The 20,043-nt window shown below is 42.3% G+C and overlaps 1 protein-coding gene across 1 annotated transcript in view; it reads left to right on the forward strand.

Annotated features, from left to right (window-relative positions):
- Positions 1 to 9,048: 9,048 nt before the first annotated feature.
- Positions 9,049 to 20,043, forward strand: part of kdm6ba (lysine (K)-specific demethylase 6B, a) — a 95,474-nt gene continuing 84,479 nt past the window's right edge. The window contains exons 1-3 of the mRNA XM_054601270.1: positions 9,049 to 9,129; positions 12,064 to 12,246; positions 12,561 to 12,601. The gene's annotated coding sequence lies outside the window, so the exon portion shown is untranslated. The remainder of the gene's footprint in view (positions 9,130 to 12,063; positions 12,247 to 12,560; positions 12,602 to 20,043) is intronic.

Here is a 20,043-nt window from a genome sequence, read left to right on the forward strand (position 1 = left end):
TGGGAAATAAATTAAAAGGCAGTTTTTTGGACTATCATTTTAGATCTTGCAGGTAAACTATGTAAAATGTCCATTCCAGTGCATCAGTAATGGGTTGAGGCGACCTAAAGCAAGACACATTTATAGTGACTTGGCAAGACATTTCGCCTGTTTTTCAGCTGAAGTGAATTGCAATTGTCAATTCCTACAGAATCAGGTTGAGCAATTTATCAATTTATTGTCAAACCCTTCCGAGATGATTTACCGACTTTGTTTCTTGTCATAATGGGCTGGTCAAATTGAGTCGGTTAAACCAATCACACAAGAGTATCTAATTGCAATGCAAAAAACAAAACCAGTGATTTTCAAAGAAACCTGCTATACAAGGAGGCACCAGCATAAATATGCTAATCAGCAACAATTGGCCAATCCCCCAGACCAGCAACAACTGGCCAATCCCCTAGCCTGTTTTTTGTACCTCTTTGTCTGAGTGCGTGGTAATCTTAATAGATCCATAGAAGGAAGCATTGACTACTAAACACCTGCAATAAAAGGAGGTAAAAAAGACAGATTTTTTGCTGTAACTGTGTTTGTGTGTGCGTGTGTGTGTTAGCTCCTCCCTGGGGAAGCTGGAGAAAAGGATCAAAGGCTTAGTGCTGATGTCATCCAGCTTGTAGGACACCTTTTGCTCCGTCTATGAAGCCTGTGTACCACCACTGCAGGAGAAGGTACCAGACACACAAACATACACACAGAGCACCAACAATAACCCACACACTCTTATTAAGCCCTCCTTCAAAACAAGTTCCTTTTAAGGTCACAGAAAACAGATGAACACACACATGCTTGACTTCCTTAAATTACTCTCTGCTCTTTCCTCTGCTACTTAGGGCTTAATTCTCAGCTTTTGACTTTGTATTATGTACAGATGATGCACATATACACTGCATGAGTGGTGCAGTAGGAGAGGTCACACCTCCTGAAGTGAGAAGTGAGACTGCACCTGCTACCTCCCTTTTATCTGTCTTCATAAAGTGGGCAGACTGACTACAACGCAGTAGTGCTGCAACAATCTATGATATTAAGACAGCTGCTCTTTGGAGAATTGAGATGACTAGAATAACACAAGATAAAAAGACTTTGCTGAGCGAGGATTCACATTATGGAAAGGATGCTTTTGAAAAAGGTAGCAAAGCATGAACACATCCGAGTTAAACAATCATCAACCATCAAATGTAGCCTGTGTTGGTTTGAATGTATTCTCTACTGCAAATGTGACATATTACTATGGTGTGCTGCCATTTAATAGAGACCATTCAGATTTTCACTCAGGACTCTTTGTGATTGTGATTTGATCAACACTGATCTGTTGTGCTCTCTTCAGCCAGTCAGACAGCTGCAGGCTTGTCTCTGTACTGACTCTCAGGTCTGTTATTAAAGGTGTATTTATCTATCACTCTGCAGGACTGAGCAGACACACACTTATTGTTCTCCTCTGTCCAACACACACACACACACACACACACACACACACACACACACACACACACACACACACACACACACACACACACACACACACACACACACACAGTGATGGGACTCTGGCAGCATTCCAGCTGTATTTATGTCTGAACTCTCCACTCTGGCTTCATTATCACTGGACCTCTCTTTACAGTGAGGAGAGAACACAGGGTGCTGTCAGCCTGGGTCAAGGGGCTAGACAAGATTCTGGCTACTCATGTGTGTAACTCTGTGTCTGGAGTGTGTGTGTGTGTGTGTGTGTGTGTGTGTGTGTGTGTGTGTGTGTGTGTGTGTGTGTGTGTGTGTGTGTGTGTGTGTGTGTGTGTGTGTGTGTGTGTGTCCACTGAGCAGGGGTCATTCAGGGCAGTTTGTGTTTTTCTTCAAGTGTCTGATTCGGTCCTCATTATGGGCTGCTGTGCATAGAAGCGTGTGTGTGTGTGTTTTTGCACTTGTGTGTATTAGTGAGTAGCTGTTGATCAGGTGGAGCATACCTTGGCCCTCATTGGCTGAACAAAGCCCCCGTCTGTGGACTAATCGTAGAGTAATAAGCAAAGTAAACCTTCCAAGGCCTGCTCCACTTCCTAAAAAGACCCTGAGCTCATTGTGCTCTAGCCAGTTGCTTATTACTGCTGGATGTGCATCTATGTGTGTGTGTGTGTGTGTCTGTGTGTATATTGGACAGCTATTAGGGCTGCAGCCTCCAGCTGAGCTTCTCTATTCTGTTCTACTGACCACTTTGGTCTACTTCTCTCTTTGCATACTTTGGCTTTCTCAATGTCTACTTTATCTTCGTCTGTATCTCATTCCGTTTTTAGCTTCCAAATTGTGTTCCCTCCAATCTGCGCTCTTCTTTCACTAAATCTCTTCTTGCCTCATCTGGTCCAAGCAGCAACAACAGCCCCTCATAGACTCTCCGTCCTCATCCATCCCTCCATCCCTCCATCCCTCCATCCCTCTCTTCTCCGCCCCTCCTTGGCATAGCAGCCTGTCATTAGTTCTGAGCTCACAGACTCATGGCTTTAATTTTGGCCTGCCTGCCTCTCTGTCTCCAGCCATGTTGTATCGGATTTCTTCATAAGGTTCTGCTTTATGTGTGTGTGTGTGTGTGTGTGTGTGTGTGTGTGTGTGTGTGTGTGTGTGTGTGTGTGTGTGTGTGTGTGTGTGTGTGTGTGTGTGTTTGCAAGAGATATGCATAACCTTCATGCAAATGTAAAGCTGTTAATGACGTGTGTGTCTGTGTGAAGCTTTGCAAGAACATGCCACGAATGTTTAGACATGGAGTAAGTTGTCATAAAAGGATCTTAAAATCAGTTCTAGGAGGGAAAAGTGCCAATTACTATTTATTAGTGTGTAGCAGCATGATTTTTCATTTTGAAGACAGGAGAGTTGTGATATACACCAAGTAAGACAAAAGCAACAAATGTTCTCAATATTCCCAAAGTTGAATAAATAGATCAACTTAAACACTGACATGAATGCCCCCACCGCCACTCTAAGAATCAAAAAGACTGGTCTATTTCTTGTGACAGAGCACTTAAAGACACACTGGAAGGCCTAATGGCAGGTTGAAGACTGTGAAGAATAGTGACTTTTTTCATGAGGCATGCAACACAAAATTAAGATTCTCTTTTATACACACAAGTAGCTGAGTCATGTAAAAATGAGTGTGCTTTAAAAAAATATTGAGAACATTTTGAAATTGTTTATAGACCAAACTGTTAATCATTTAATGAAATTAATGGATTTTGGGGGTATAAAATAAGTGTTAATTGTTCTTTAACTTTTATGCGCTACATAATACATTAGCTATCATTGGTACTATGACTTGTTACACATCGTCCCTCAGAATCGTTTCATTTCTAGATTCTTGTTAATCTTCTGTGGTTCTCCACAATTCATGTCGATGTCTAATCAACGGAAGTAAAAGTTGTCGTATTCAAATTTAAACATTACTATGTTCACACAGTTCTCCCATGAATGGCTGCCAACAGCTGAAAGCATTAAACGACTGTAGATTTCTTTCTCTCTCTCTCTCTCTCTCTCTCTGCGTCACTCTCTCTGTCCATCGGGCACACCCTTCACTGAAGCCCCTGGCAGCGTGAGCCAGGGATCTCTGCCAGCGAGTCGATCAGTTTGCATGCTGGGCAGAGACGGCCCAGCCCATCAACCTGTTCCGTCTCTCCTGGTTCCTCACTGCTGTGCTGCAGTCCTCTGCTCGACAGCACAACGTGAGAGCTCACACTACCGCATCCACACAGTTACACTACAGTAGGAAATAGCGCTTGTATGGCCATCGATCACATATCTTGTTTGTGATTGTTGGCCATTTAATTTAAAAGTGTTTTACAGGCCAAACCCAGTTAACTGATTGATTCTACATCTGAAGATTAAAATGTTAAAGAATGAGATCAACAAGGCATTTGGATAACAGCTATAATTCTGTATTTACAGCTTTTGCTGACAAACATGTTCTCTTTTTAATTTTCACAGCACACATAATACACACATAAAACACCCTTGTAAACACACTGGTTTTCAGATACACACTGCAGTCACCCTCCTGTGCTGGTTTGGCAGAGCCAACCTGCTGAACACTCTTTCCTCTCGCTCTGTTGAGTCCATACATTAATCTCAGCCTCTCAGCATCTCTCTGCCAACAACAACCGCACTTAAGACACTTGAGCAATTATTTTAACATTTATTTGAAAAAAAAGATATATATAATATTTACTTGCAATGAATGTAAATGTCCTTGTTTGACTTTTGAACCAGTGCAGATAACAACATTTGTCCATCCAACAGTAAACATGGTGCGATTCTTGCAGATCTTAGTGGACACAGTGTCTTGGGAGTTTTTAGTGTCCAGTGTTGATGCCAGCAACCTCCTTTACCCGCCCAAGGTGACTCCCTATACACACTTTTCTATTACCATAAAGATTTCCATAAACTTACCATCAGACCACTTTTTTTTCTGAGCTATTAGCTTTCAGCTGTCATCTGCACTTTCCATCACATTTTTAATTTCCACTGAAACATGGAATGTTTTTCCTGAAAAAAAAACTATTTTCATTCAACGCCTGACCGCTCTGTGCCCCTCCGTTTCTATTCCTAAAATCTGCTCTTGCATTCTAATTATTTTATGAAGCACTTTTAAAATTAAAATGTTGACATTGTCGAAAAGTGTTTAAATTTGTGGTGTTGCTACCTCTTCGGATTATCCGTCATTGTAGCTCTATACCTCTGACTTGCCTCGTCTTCTTTCACTCTGTTCTCTGTATCACCTCCTCTGTGCCTCCCCTCTCGTCTCTCTCCCCTTTACCTCCCTGTGCTAAACCAAAACCCATGCACATTTCCAGCCCTTCCTGTCTTTTGTGCTGCTTCCCTTTAGCTCTCTGACTCTGTTTACTTCTGTCTAAACTGTCCTTTCTTTTCTTTGCCTCTCTTTCTTCCCCCCTGCTACTCTTTTCCTCCTCCCCTTCTTCTTTCTTCTTATGTCCTGTCTCACCTACATCCTCTCACCCTGCTTCTCCCCAACGTCTTTCCCCTTGGATGTTTCTGCCCCTTGTCTTCCATCGCTCTCTCCATCATGACATACTGCTTCCCATTCTCATCTCCTTTCTGTGCCATTCCTAATTTTCCTCTTTCCTTCCTTCTACCCTATCTTCTCTATCTTCTCTATCTTCCTCTTTGCCTCATAGTCTTTTTCCTACCTCCTCCTTTTCCACTGCAGCCCTCCCCTTTCCCTTGTTGTAACCCCTCCCACTATTTGCCTACTCAGTTTCATTATCTAATTGGCATGGCTGTTTGTCATAAACAAAAGCTGTATGCAAAATGTCACCTCCAAACAAGTGTTTATATCTCTCACCCCCATTTTTTTTGTCCTTGTTCAGCTGCTGAACAAGGACCCCCACAGGATGGAGTATGTGTCCTGGAGGTTTGTACTTGGACAGAGCTGGATGGGACAAGGGGAACTCCTGTCTGGGGGAAGCTGAACCCATGCAGCTGGTCGGTCCCATCCCCACTATACACTTCAAACCTCTGGAAAACTGCTAGACGGCAGCCAGGAGTGAGTTGTTTGGGACTTTTTTTTGTCTTTCCACCATCCTCTCATCAAGCCAATGATGAATCATTTATTTTGAATGATTCATCATTGGCTTCTTGTTTTCTCCATCCATTTGTATACAGTTTGTGATGTCATGCCCTGTGGTTTTGCTGTCTCATCTCTGTCTGTGCTGGCATGTGTGTGTGTGTGTGTGTAGGACCTGTGTCACTATGTCACTAATACTTGGTGTGTTCACGTAGGGCAGGTCTGACAACAAAAGGCCTTTATACACACACACACACACACACACACACACACACACACACACACACACACACACACATGCACACACTCATACGTTGACTCTTGACACAGGTATTGTTTTAGCTCTTTATTACTTGATATGCTTTTTATAAATAATATTCTTATTTGTGACTTTCAAGTAACATGGCTCCAAAAGACAGCAAATTTAATTTAAAATGTAACTTTCTTCTCATATGTATTGCATTCTGTACGGCAGGTTCTCACACCTGGACTTTAACAATAAATGGACTGCGTGTTTCTTTAAAACTTTGAAATTGGCCTGACCCTATTCTTAAAGGTCTTTCTCTCTCTTCTTTCTTTTTTGTCTCCTTTCTGAGCTGTCCGCCTCTTCGCAGACTTGCATCAGTCTTTCCATGCTGACCCCATTTTGACCTTGTACAAACAGACACTTACACACAGACACACAGACACACACACACACACGCACACACACACACACACACACACACACACACACACACACACACACACACACACACACACACACACACACACACACACACACACAGGGAATAGTCTACTACTGTCTTCTTTCACTGGAAATGTGCTTCTTTGCCACATGTGGATCAAGTGTCTGGTCATGCAAGTGTCTGTTGTGCTCATTGAATTCCTTAGTAATCTAATGAGCTGTTATACATTGTGTAAAGACAGTAATGGGCTGTAAAAAAGTATGTGCTTAATCACATTTTGGAAATGAAAGATTACACTGAATTCACAATGTTTTTATGAAGCCCATAATATATCACATTCTGGCTTTGCGCACGTATTGACAAGACATACCTGAAATAAAAGTCAGCTACGATCTTTATTGGAACAAAAGTCTGTCGTTAGTAGTGATACATCCTTAAACAAAAGAATATTTTCAATTTGTGAAAATTAGATTTGTCCTTGTTTTGCCACACTCGGATGCACAGAAACTTTCACACACGCAAACAATGTAGTTAATCAAGGTGAGGTAAAGGACATTTTTATGCTAATAAGCATTTCCCCCAAGCTGAAAGAGAAGACAGAGGGAGGCAGCGACTGAAGGAGAAATGAACCTTTTCAAACAAATGAATTCTAATGAAGCCTCACACACAAGACGTTTGGAGTCGGTCAGCGTTGTGAGAGAGAAGGCCCGGACTTCCCCACTGGAAAGGACTCAGCCCAAACTCCTGAAAGGGAGGGAGAGAAAAACAAGAGAAGGACCCTGGAGAAAGTGAGCCGGGAGGAAGAATGGTCCAGTAATGAGAGAGGGGGACCAGAGAGGGGGGGGCTGAGCTCAAGGTTGTATTCAGACGTAAGGATCCATCTGAAAGACCGAACACGAACTTCCTCAGGGTTTAAGAGCCTCTTTATCAGACCCACGTCAGTGTGTGTGTATGTGTGTGTGTGTTTGTGTGTGTGTGTGTGTGTGTGTGTGTGTGTGTGTGTGTGTGTGTGTGTGTGTGTGTGTGTGTGTGTGTACACACTGGTGGTCTCTCGTTGGGTGGGGACAGAGGGGGGCAATCACCGCAACATGTTGAATTCAAATTCAAATTGGCTTATTCTCTGGCCTGGTTGTAACAAAAATATCGGACTGGAGAGGTGCTTTTGTTTTTTTTTATGGGAAAAAACCTTAATGAAGCAGCTGCAATGAACTAGACTGTAAATGTGGTGTGGAAACATTTTAGATGTATTTGTTCTGAACTGTTATTAACCCTCCTGTCTAACATTTGAATTGGATTTCCAAAGCTTTGTGGCTACTATTGTTTTAAAACGTGAACATTTGCATTGTTTATCGTTTTGTAAGAGGCGGTATCTCCTCTTACAGTAGATGTTTCATGATGGAGCCAAGAGTTTTCAAATGCTCCCAGTCTGCGGAAATGTTTATTTCTTGAGGGGCACTGGAAGCCAACTTCATCCATCTGCTTATCCACTCACAAGCCTTGAAACAGCAGCTTCTAAAAATCCTACCTTTTGTAGACATTAATGAACCCTCTGCGATGAGGGAATCCAAACTTTTTCATGTAACAAGGACCTATGAAAACAGTTCTCTACAGACCTGTAGACACCCGTTTCAGAATGTTGTCTGTCACATTAGAGGATAAGTATGGGTGGAAATGTCTAATCAGATTATAGTGTCTGCTATTAAATGTATCACCAGTGAAATTAAATCAATCTGCAGTTTTTTTGGAGACCCTGTGACAACACCTAAAGCACATTGAGGAGCCGAGTGAGCCTCTGTGTGGGAGCTCCTGTCATGATGGGTTTTGCCTTGTGCTGATTTCCCAACATGCTCTTGCCTTCGTTTTCAGTTTCTAGGAAATTGACAGGAACCTAAAAAGATAACCAGACTTCTCCAAAGACCCCAACTCCTGATTCCTCAAGTGGCTCTCTGCCCCTTTAATTACTTACCTCCAACTGAGAGCTTGACTCTTGAACCAAATAGTTATCAGGGGAAGACCTGGGGTGCAGTTGTTCTCCATTGAATCGTACTTAATAATGGGATTTGGGCTAGTTGTACAGTGTGTTTGCCAGTGACTAAGGAGGCGGGGCAGGTTAACGTCCGAGACTCTTCCACCGAAAATAAACCTGCATGAGGGGAAGAGAGAGAAGAAGAGAGTGAAGGAGGGGAGGGAGGGAGGAGGAAAGGAAAGAGCCTTTTCAACGGGGACAGAAGGGAAAGAGTCTCCGTTTCAATGGAATAAAAACTGCGCAATTTTCTTTTAAGGACTGCCTGTTCTGGTCGCGGTGGACCATTCCTCTCTAGGAAATGGATATGAGTGGTGTGTTTCGGGGATGATCAGGGAATCCGCTACCCCCGCATGCCTCGGAGGTTACAGGGAGCTGGCGATTTTTTTACCAGATGGTCTTCAGGAGAGGAAACGAGCTGTGCAATCCTTCAGAAAGGCGATATGACTGTGCAGAGATGCAAGACCAGTGATGAGTCCATCCGTCATGTCTTGCCCATGGGCGAACACATCCACGTTTTCTCCTCCCGGGCTGTGGTCTATCTGCGTGTACAGTACTCCCCGTGTCGACATTTGCACCTAAACGCGTTATGGATGTTCAATGGGGGTTTTTCTGTTCTTTTTTTTTTTTTTTTTTTTTTTTTTTTTTTTTTTTTCCTTTTTTTTTTTTTTGGGAGAGGGCTTTTAGGGGGCTGCGTCATCCTTGGTTGGGGAGAGGAAGAAAAAAAAAGATGGTCTGCTTTTGCAGATTTTTCCACTATTACACTGTTTTAACAGCGAGGGGTCAACACGGCAGCATAACGTCGGATCGTGCATTGCACATGGGAGGTAAGCATAATAACCTGTGATACGACGGGGCTCGGGCACACACGCTGGCATGTGAGGCTGAAACAGACGGTGTTACCTAATTGCAACTGGGGAACCAATGAGACTCCATTGAAAACAACCTGAACTACAGTATCCTCAGCCAGGAATAAATCCGAAAGGACGCGATCAACGTCACTGCTAAAATACAAGCCACCTTTAAGACCATTTGTTTCAGCGGGGAGACTATTATAAGTCTACTAAACTCCGGATTGTGCAGAGCAACAACACCATGCATCTATATGAAAACACAAGGTTAACGTCATTTTAATGTGGTGGTGTTTTTTTTTTGTTTTCGTTTTTTTTTTAACGCTGATTTGATGGTGTTACATAATCCATAATACAATGTAATGAGCACACTATTAACTTCACACGTTTGCTGCCGATAAGTTTGCCTACTGCAGCGGGTACTGCTGACAGCTGCTTCGCCTCAAATCATCTCGAAACGTCTGCTGGTGATGTCACGTTTTTTACAGTAAGGAAGGAATAGTTTTCGGGAAGGCAGGTCAGGAGTTGGTGATGTCGCAATCGCCTTGTGTAGATCTCGGCTGTGTGTGTTTTTTTTTTACACATGCACGCAGAGGCGATGGGTCGTGTCCGTGGGTGTGATACACAACGTGAGGTGGGGATATTGTGCACGTTGGGTGCAGAAAAGGAAACGTATTGAATGAGATACGGGCTCCCTGGTGTTTGGGGGGGGGGAGTGTCGCATTTTCTTTCCGAAATGTCATGTGGTGAAGTTGTGGCGGGTTCTCTACTATTTCCAGGAAGAGCGTTTGAATTTTCTTCCCGAGAATTTCTTTTTTTTTTTTTTTGTGTGTGTGTGTGTGTGTGTGTGTGTGTGTGTGTGTGTGTGTCGTCTCCACCCCTCTCTTGGCTGTGCCAGTAGCACTGAGGACATTCTGCCACTGGAGGGCGATCCAGGACAGTCATTTGGTGATATCACGTCTAGACCGCTCTGGGATCAGCTTTGCCCCCCCCCCCCCCAAAAAAGGGGAGTAGAATGAAGGCAGCTAATTGAAAACCCTTCAAGATAAAAGTATATTTTGATGGAGCCTAATAGATATGCTGCAAAAGAACTCAATAAGTATTCAGTATGTTAGACTAGCAAATATTTAAAAAATATCAGCCTGTCTTTTTTTTTTGTATTTTTTAGTTTTTTTTAAAATAAATTAAATAATGCAGGTAATATACAGCTTCATCCACACTCCGCACCAGTAGGTGGCGGTAATGCGCCAATTCATTGTTTGCCAATAAACCACAAAGCCAAAGAATAAGACGCTTTGCTCAAAAGTAGGCCCACAGCAGGGGGTCTGTTTGGTAGTGGGGGCCTTTATATGTGAAACTCTCAGAGCTTTTAGATTTATGAATAAAACCAGCCAGTAATGACAGCAACTGAACTTCACGAGCTAACAATGATGAGTACTTTTAGGTTATGTAGTGTGTGTTAACCCTAAAAAGGAACAAATAAGGGACATTTAACTGTCTGTATAAAGTAGTTCCTTCCCATGTTGTGTGTGCTGTTGATGTCCCACAATGCATTGCAACTCCAGGAGCAACTCACAGCTGCAATTAAGTCAGACTAATTTGTGGACAGCTCCGGGAAGACAAAACAAAACTAAAAGAACTAAATTAAAGATACTTTATTGCTTTATTGTACCGTGGGTTCTTACACTAAATGCTAAAACTGTAAACCTAACGGGACAGCAAACATTTTACTGTAGGCTGCAAAGCAATGCCGCGGCCCAGGTAGGTGTAATCTGGTCTAATGTGCACCAACTAGCTGAGCGGTTCAATTCACATGTGGGCATGTTTTAAATATGGTGCCTTCATGTTTCCCGTCGTAGCTAATGCTGAACAGTTACACTCTTATGTTAGCCCTTTAAACGATTCACTTTAGTGGTCTGTGTTGCAGGTTGAATTAAACTTTGTTTTACATGAATATTTAACTGAATTAAAATAAACATGACATGTAGCCAACACATTCACAGTATGGTGTGAACAACCCTCACAGTGCTTCTTGTCCTATGAAGTAAAAGCACTTTACTGTTGGTCCACCTACACATGGAGCCCATAGTAAACACACCTGTGTACCGGACAGCACACATTCTGAGAGCCATTATCTGATTTCTTGTGCATTAGCTATACAGTCACACAACAATGTATATTCATACATTTTATATGTATAGCCCTTTAACCATTCAAACACTGCATGTGAAATTAGTATTTTCCCAAATACATGCCACGTTGCTTCCTTTTCCCCACTTACACAGCTTAACTGTTAACCATTGCTGCTCTTTATAACTCATCCTGTATGATAGGTATTTCATTGAGGTTGGACATTTAAAAAAAGGTATTATGGCTTTGACATGGCTTAACTGACATGATGGGGGTAATTACATGTCAACACTAAAGCAGTGTATCGAGTACTTCTCTGATTTGCCACCACTACATGTATGCATCAGTGTACAAAGCCCCATTAACTGTACAAATTGCAAGATTTCATATTCGCCCCTAGATGGCGACACATTTGCAGTAGAACCCCAATCTGTGACCTTAGTGAACAGCTGCCTATTTCTCACAGTGCAGGGATGGAAAGCAGACTGTTGTCTCTATCCATCTCTATCTATCTATCGTTCTCTCTCTCTTCTCTCTCTCTCTCTATATATATATATATATATATATATATATATATATATATATATATATATATAATCTTCAAGCTTTTCCTTTTATCACCAAAATGGCCATGTAGGTGTATGTGACCGACATACTCTCTGAGTACTATTCCATATTGATGAGTGTTATCATATATTTATCCTTGATTTGATTACTGCTTTTTTATTTTATTTTATCCCTGTTCAAAAAGTTGAATATATATATCTTTCTCATTCACAGAGAAGGGGTGAGGACCATGGCTAAGCATTGTCGTGCTTCGTTTGAAGAACCACCAGCACCTGACTGAAGCCATGAGTGAAATGTCTGACCTACTGTAGTCAAAAATGGGCAACTGTCAAATAGCCAGTACTGCCTGTCAAGATGGACTGCACATTCTGGAAATGATGCTATTCCTTAGTGATGGTATGATAGAATATATTTTTTTAAGATTTTATTTAGATTTACCCAAATGAATTATCTACATAATGTACACTTCCCCCCACATTCAATTACACCTAGTATTGAATTTTTAGCATTTTACTCAGAAATATAATTTATGTTTTTAATGAAATTTAACTATATAGCAATTACAGAGTCAACTTCAAAATTCAATAACATATACAGGTATTTTCCCAGAGCTGACTTGCAGCTGAGCTGATAACTGGTAGTAAATAACAGCAGACTAATTGGACTGATCCATATCAGACCCATTGTTTACAGACTGTGTTTTTCTGTAGGGGAGCCATCTGCATTTCGCTGCAAGCACCCACCTGCCCAGGTAAGACCTTTGACCTTTTACCCAGACTTTGACCTGCCTGCAGTGACACTTGGAATGTGCATGACTTCCGGGTTTACTCATGTTGGGATGTCCGTATTCCTGTTTTGTCTGTCTAGCAGGTATGTTTGCCTGAGCTTCTTTCAGAACAATGAAATGTTTGACGAGCTAAAATATGCATAATGTATCCAGCAAATGGATCCAATATGTTCATGTACAATCTCTAATACTGTGTAGTTCCATCTCCAGTTTAGTGGCATTTTACTGACATACATATTAATGATCTGCTCACTGTAGAAGCTTCTCTTCTCTACTACTTCCATCTCAGCTTCCCTTACTGCTTTAGCAAAGAAAACATTTAGGTGATTTTGTTTCCTTTTCCTCTGAAAGGACACATATCCACTTCAATTGCAACCATTAGAAAGGAAATTCCAATGATTTTGCACTCTTTGAAGTTATGTTTTTTTACCCATTCCATCTGTAATTCGGGCGGGTTGGTTTGAGTCCAAAAGGTGTGTTTTATCCAGGGGTTGAGAGGCTACCTTTTGAACCAGATTCATTGACACCAATGATTTCTTACAGCCAAACTAAAAGCTTTCTTCTATGTTCTATTGGTGCTGGCCTGCTGTTGCTCGCACGAACATTGTGTGCCATGGACCAGTTTGATTTATTGTATTTTTTTTTATTTGTGATGTGATTGGTGTCCAGCTATCACTCTGCTTTTGTGCAGCCTGTTGTTTAAGTATCATCCCCTCCTACAAAGGCCCTGCAGTGTTGGATTCAATTAATGACTTGTTGACCATTGAAGCTTTAAATGTTTAAAGTGTAGCTCAGTTCTTTGTCTGTTTCCATAGAGGAGTTGCCATTTTTACCACAGCTACTAAATTAATTGGGACTGGGGCCAGAGACAAGCACACACGCAAACACACACACGCAAACACACACACACACACACACACACACACACACACACACACACACACACACACACTTCAGTTGTTTCCATTCAACACCCTTATTTAGGCTTATACACACCTAACCTAACACCAGCTCTGTTTCATTTTCACACACACACAGTCCTCAAACACTCTTTGACACACATCTCAAACACCCCCACACCTTTCTCACTCACTGTTTTGATCTCTCTCTTAGGGACAAAGACACACACACACACACACACACACACACTCTCTCATGCCGCCGTCTCCCAGGACCCTGCCGAGCCTCGCGCACCTGGGGTTTTCCATCACTTAGCCTGCTCAGCTTTATTACATGCATTTACAGCTGGCCATGAATCAGATCCATTACACACATAAATGCACATGCACATAATACACACGATCCAGCTTAAGGCCGAGTAGACACCCTCCATTATGCCTGTAGACGGACACACACACACACACACACACACACACACACACACACACACACACACACACACACACACACACACACACACACACATATAAAGCACAGTCTGTCTGCAGGCTTGTCTGTAAGAAAGGATGTCACTGAGCAGAAAGACAGAGGGAGAGAGAGGGATTGTTGGATAAAGAGTAAGATGTACCGCGAAAATCAAAGTAGTGTTTTCATCTCACCCACTTGTATTTACTGTTACATTACAGTGTTCATTTCTGTTACAAAGCTACAACCGTTTGTTTTGTCCAATACTATTCATCGTCTTAAAATGCAGATCCAGCATAAGCATAATAAATCGAGGAGCCCTGCTTTGCATACACCAGTTGGTACATTTATTTATGTTCAATACATTCATTATGTGTTCTTTTTGCATCTTTGTCTCTTACCCTCCCTTGGTCCCTGTCTCTTTAACAAACAGCATGTGGTCATTTGTTTCGTGGATGTCATGTTGAATGAGCGAGTGTGTTGAATGATATTATCTCGTAAAACTATAACTGAGCGCTGGCGTCAATCAACGTGACTGCGCCGTCAATCAGCTTGCGTCTGTCTCCGAGACACACAGGTGTGCACACTCTCCCCATTACTGTGTCCTGGTGGGAATGTACATGAGATATGTTGCTTATTATGCACATTTAACGCGAGTCCGATTAACAGCCTTTTTTTGTTACATTCCCTCTAGTGTTCCAAAAGAATTGACTTTAATACTTATAATAAATCTAAAGCCATGATGATGTCACCATACTTGACATGCACAGCTTGGCAGCCCCCTTTACACACGGGTTTTGATGTTGGCTGGTTGTAAGTGAAATAATTCCATATGCTGCACCTGGGACTAGTTTCGTCAGAACGTTTGTTTGGACAGGGATCGCGTTTAAGACGTAGTAGATGAGTGACATATGTTCAGCTGGAAAACGTTGCTTTGCAGAGCAGTAGGAGGTCATAGACTACAGTAAGTACACTGTCCGGCAGATGTTGATATGGGGAGTAACCCACACATTTAGTTTTAAAAAGGGGGATGACATAGAAAGCCTTTAAATACTAAAAAATATTTTCTACAAAATTTTATTTGATGTTACTTTAACTGAAGTTAATTGTGAACTTTAGAGTTATTATGCTTTGAAATATATGACTCACACTTGACTTGCCCCAGAATTGTCAAACCACAGGTAACATAACATGTCACCCATTGTTCAGGCTGCATTATGCCATTTTCTATATAAGCAGGTGACTGTTTGCTAGTGTTCCGTGCAGGGCGTAGGACAGGACATTAGGATTGGCATCTGTTTATCCCATCTGCTTTGTCTACATCCTCCTCCTCCTCCTTCTTTCTTTCCTCTGAATGCTTCAATCCATGTGCCATCCACATGTGCCACACACCCCGTGGAGGCAGCATAGAAAACGATTCATGCTTTCAGAACATTCAGCTGGGTTTTATCAGTTCTAAGAATATTCTTGTTATTTATTTACATTTAATGTCAACTTTAATATCTCACAGCAATAATAAGAAAGTGTAGCCTTTTCAGTTATCATCTGCCGCTGTGCCCTGATGTTTAATAATATCAAGTGTGAAATCGTTTGAAACCCTGAGAATGAAGGGCATGAGATAAAAAGAAAGAACTCTGCTTTTGGTTCAAATGAGAACAGATTTGAAGGAGGATCTAGAGAGAGATTCAGGAAGAGAGGTGGTGAGAGCTGACTCAGGATGCCCGGGGGGGAGGACGGCAGGAAGCAGTGGGTGAGGAGGTGGACAGGAAGCAGAAGGAGGGGGAGAGATTCCTCTTCATCGTCCTCCTCCTCCTCCTCCTCTTCTGTCATCATCAGCGTTGTCATAGAGGGAGGAGTGGCGTAGGGAGGGAAGGAGAAGAGGTGGAGCTGACATCATCCACCTCCTGGAGGTCTGTGAGGGCGTTATTACCACATTCTCCATTAAAGCTTTTCACAGTCCGGTGTATGCCATCAAAGGGCTTTATGATGCATTTAAACAAGAGCCGGCATAGAAAAGCAATGTCATTCAAGAAATGCTGAGTAAAGTAAAACTGACACTAAATAAGATGTGGTGACAGTAGGTGAGCAGAAAGAGAGCTCCTCTTCCTATCTGGTTACATAACTTTCCTGCAAAAGAGGGCATTGGGTTTGAGTGTGTGCGTGCTTGTTCTCATGTGAGTTTCTTTGTAGGCTCTGTGTGTGTCAGGAGTGTGTTTGTGTAAGGCTCATAGAGTTTACAAGAGGAAGATGCCCTGCATGCCTCCAGTTCTCTGATGCGCTTGTTGTTTGGCCTGCGTTAACCAACTGTCACAGGCCTCTGTTGGTATGCTGTGTATTTGTGTTTGTAAGGTGTGTGTGTGTTAGTTAGCACATCCACCAGTTTGTGCTAAACGGTGTTTTAACAGCATAGCTATGTTTATACTTGGACGTCTTTTACTATGGAGTGATTCAGTGTTGACGTGTGCACCTGTGTCTCAGGGCCCCACAGTGGTTTGGAGGCAGTTAGGGGAGGTCAGATAATGCAAGATTAGTGTGAGTTTGTGGTAATTTAAGTGGAGGGAATGTGGTGTGTCGGGGGGGATGTGTAAGTAGTGCATTGGTATAACAAATCTTTGGAGGGTAGTGCAGTAATGTTGCTTTTTAATGTTCATTTTTAATGCTACCTCCCCCGTAAAGTTTTTCGAACATATTCTCATTTGTATTCTGACATTTGAAGAAATTGTGTAATCAGATTCATAGCAGTGTAGACATATTTGGCATGTTTTGTACTCCAAATAACATTGCAGAGACAAAAACGTGACACTTACAAACAACAGCTTAAAGAGCACACAAAAAAAAAATATTGCTGATCTCATCGAGTCAGTTTCAAATTAGCACCCACAGAGTGATCATCTTTAATTGGACTTAAAAAATCACTTGAATTAGTTGTATTTGGGTAGTAGGGAAACCAGTATTCCCAACAGCTTTTCCAGAGATTTTCTTGTCCACATTTGTTTTTAGGCAGGTTTTCCTCCACTGTAAACTTATAGACACTTTAAATCCCCATTTTCTGTTAAAAGAAGAAAATGTCGGAGCAGTTGTTGCTGCTGCTCTGTGTAAGAAACTGAGCACACTATCTGCCTAACAAAAGAGATGTGGCTAAAACGCTTACACAGGCTTTGGTAGATAGTGGATGTGCATTTCCCAAACCAAATCCCTTTCTTGAACAAATCCTCTGCCAACCCCCCCCTTCAAAGTGGAAACAAAAAAGATCTGCAGCTATAGGCTTTCTTATGTTGTGCTCTCTCACCCCTGGACCCCTCCCTTCCCACCATGGCTCCCCTTCTTTCTACCCCAGCTCCTGTTCTGGCTTTCTGACTCTCAGGTTTCTTCCCCCCCCCCACCCCACCCCACCCCACCCCAAGCCCTCTACACCCCCTGGCCCCCCTTTGACCCCCTGTTACCCCCCATCCACCCCACCCTCCCTCTCCCCAGGGCAAGCCCACAGCTCCCAGCCCTTTGTGCCTTCCACCCCTTCCTCCCTCCTCCACCACCTCTGCCTCCCCCTGCCTTTGTGTGTGAGAGGCCAGCAAAGGGAGCTAGGAGAGGGAGGCTGCAGAGGAGGAAAGAGTGAGAGACAGGAGCAAGAAGTGAGGGATCCTATAGATCAGATGTGAACCTAGACCTTGAAGCCTTTTACTTTTACATGCTCTTATTTGACTTGTGGATTCTCCCATCGGCTGTGCATTCACCTTGCTGAAGTGTTGTCACGGTCCTTTTGTTCCTCTTTCATATACATCTGAACAGAGATATACTAGCAACAGTGATGCACCATGAATATTTTTGTCACAAGTTGTCAAATAAGGGCAAATAGTGAGCGATATAAAGCATTACATATACAGTAAAGTTGTGTACATGACCTGACTGTGTTGTATAACTAACTCCCCACTGGTTTAAAAAGGCATTGTGAGAAAAAAGTGGGTTCATTCTGCCGGAGCAATAGCTGTTATTGTGATCTCCAATCCCTCTGTAGACTTGCTTCATTTTCTTAGTCTTTTTTTTGACGGGCTGGTAAAAAATACCTGAGATCATATGATCTAGAAGACAGACCTCAGGAATCACCTCTTCCGAAAAAAATAAATAAAACAGTTTTGAGAGCTGTATCTAAAATGATGAACATATTCAGAACTCCCTTTGGCACAGGTCATCGAGTTCAGACAGTGTAACTGGGCCTTTATTTGACTAAGAAGCTATAGGTTAGTGTCACCACAGTTAACCAGACAAGTTGGCCAGACACTGAAGGCATCCGAATCATTCACCTACTAACCTATACAAATTTTACAGAGCTGCCAGTAGATAAACAACACACACACACAATCTGTATACAAAAAGATTGATATGTAAACACATGTTTAATGTAAGTGTGGGTTAGAGTTTAACTGAGCAAGACGGAGCTAGAAGCTGGTGTGTGAACATCCAGATGAATGTGTTAATAAGCTTGTCTCCGTATGTGTACATGCATATTGCATTTATTGTCCAAAGACTCACAGCACCACACATGCATTTTTTAAAACCTAGGAAACAGAAAGATAGGTCACACTGGTGCATTTGCTTGTGTATGTGCATGCTTATCTGTGTGTATGTATGTGTAAAATCCACTTGCAGGCAGTGCATGCTCAGTGGGAGAGTATATTCATGGAAAGCCAGCTGCCATCCTGTTATCACAGCTAACTCGATTAGAGGAGCGTCTGCCGCCGAGCCCGCTGCTCTGAGAGCTGCAGCATGCATACGCACACCCATTGGCACAGCCATTGTAGGACCCCTTCTCTGGAGATAATTGAATCAGCCAAAATAAAGTCCATCGACTTTCCAACTAATGCTATGTCGTTACCATCACACTTAAAGCTCGTGCCAATAAAGCTCCATCAGTCACATGTATAGTATATATTATTCTGATAATATAAAGGCTGCCTGCCCAAAATCAGGAAAGCTCAACGCAGCAATATTCAAGGGAGTAAAGAGTGGAAAAAAAGGCCATAAAAATACACAGGTTCATTGTTCACATTCATACACATTTAAACTGTGACTACAGTCTTAAGGAATGCATGTTGCTCTTTAAATTGATGACTCCCAATGTGGCATCCTAATATGTACTTTTACAAATCGTTAATAGAAAAACAGCACTTTGCTACTGTTGTACCAATTAACCGCAGCAAAGAAGAAATGTCAATTACACAGCCGGCCTTTCATGTGAGGTGCTGACCTTTTCCAGTGATCATGCTAATCATTGATCACTTAGATAAACACAGGCTTCCATAAGAGCCCATTATTGTCCCTCCCAAAGCCTTACTATGGACGGCAGTTATAATTAGGCCCAGAGGTAATTGGTTGACTAATTGCTGTTGGTGGGATACATACATCGCCTATCGTCAAACCCAAGGGGAAGCTCTGCTATTACTTTTAATTACCTGCTGTTAAGTTTGACAGCTGACCCCGAATGCTGTTTTTGGAGCTGATGGCTGTGTTTTGGCTTGTGGGAGGGGAGGGGGAACACTGGATACCAACCTCTGGTTTGGTCATTGCCACAATGGCCCAGATGGATTGCTTCTGTAGTCACACGCAAATACTCTCAAAAAACACATACACACTGTGGGATGAAGAGCCATGCTGACTTTTTATGCAGCAGACCTATTCATCATGTGTCTGTCTGTGGAGGAGCAGCTATTCATTGTCTCTCCTCCTGCTTATTCTTGAGGAGCCGGCCTGTCTCAGGCCTCATCTTCACTGCTATGTATCCATTTTAAAACGCATATCTTTTGCTACGTTTCCACCTATGCGTCCACACGAATCCGGAGTCTTCGTGCACAGAAAATGGAGGAGTTTTAAAAACGAGTCGACTTTGATTTGCCAGTGTTCATTTGAAAGTAAGTGTGATGTGTGTGAGAGAGAGATGGAGCAGGACCTGCAGCCTTGTAACTCAGATTGAAAAAGACTGTCTGTGTGAGTATAAAGAGGAAGATTATAGACGATAATCTTAAATATCAAGCACGACCTTTTCTTAT

This window comes from Anoplopoma fimbria, chromosome 7, assembly GCF_027596085.1.
Source record: "Anoplopoma fimbria isolate UVic2021 breed Golden Eagle Sablefish chromosome 7, Afim_UVic_2022, whole genome shotgun sequence".
Classification (NCBI taxonomy): domain Eukaryota; kingdom Metazoa; phylum Chordata; class Actinopteri; order Perciformes; family Anoplopomatidae; genus Anoplopoma; species Anoplopoma fimbria.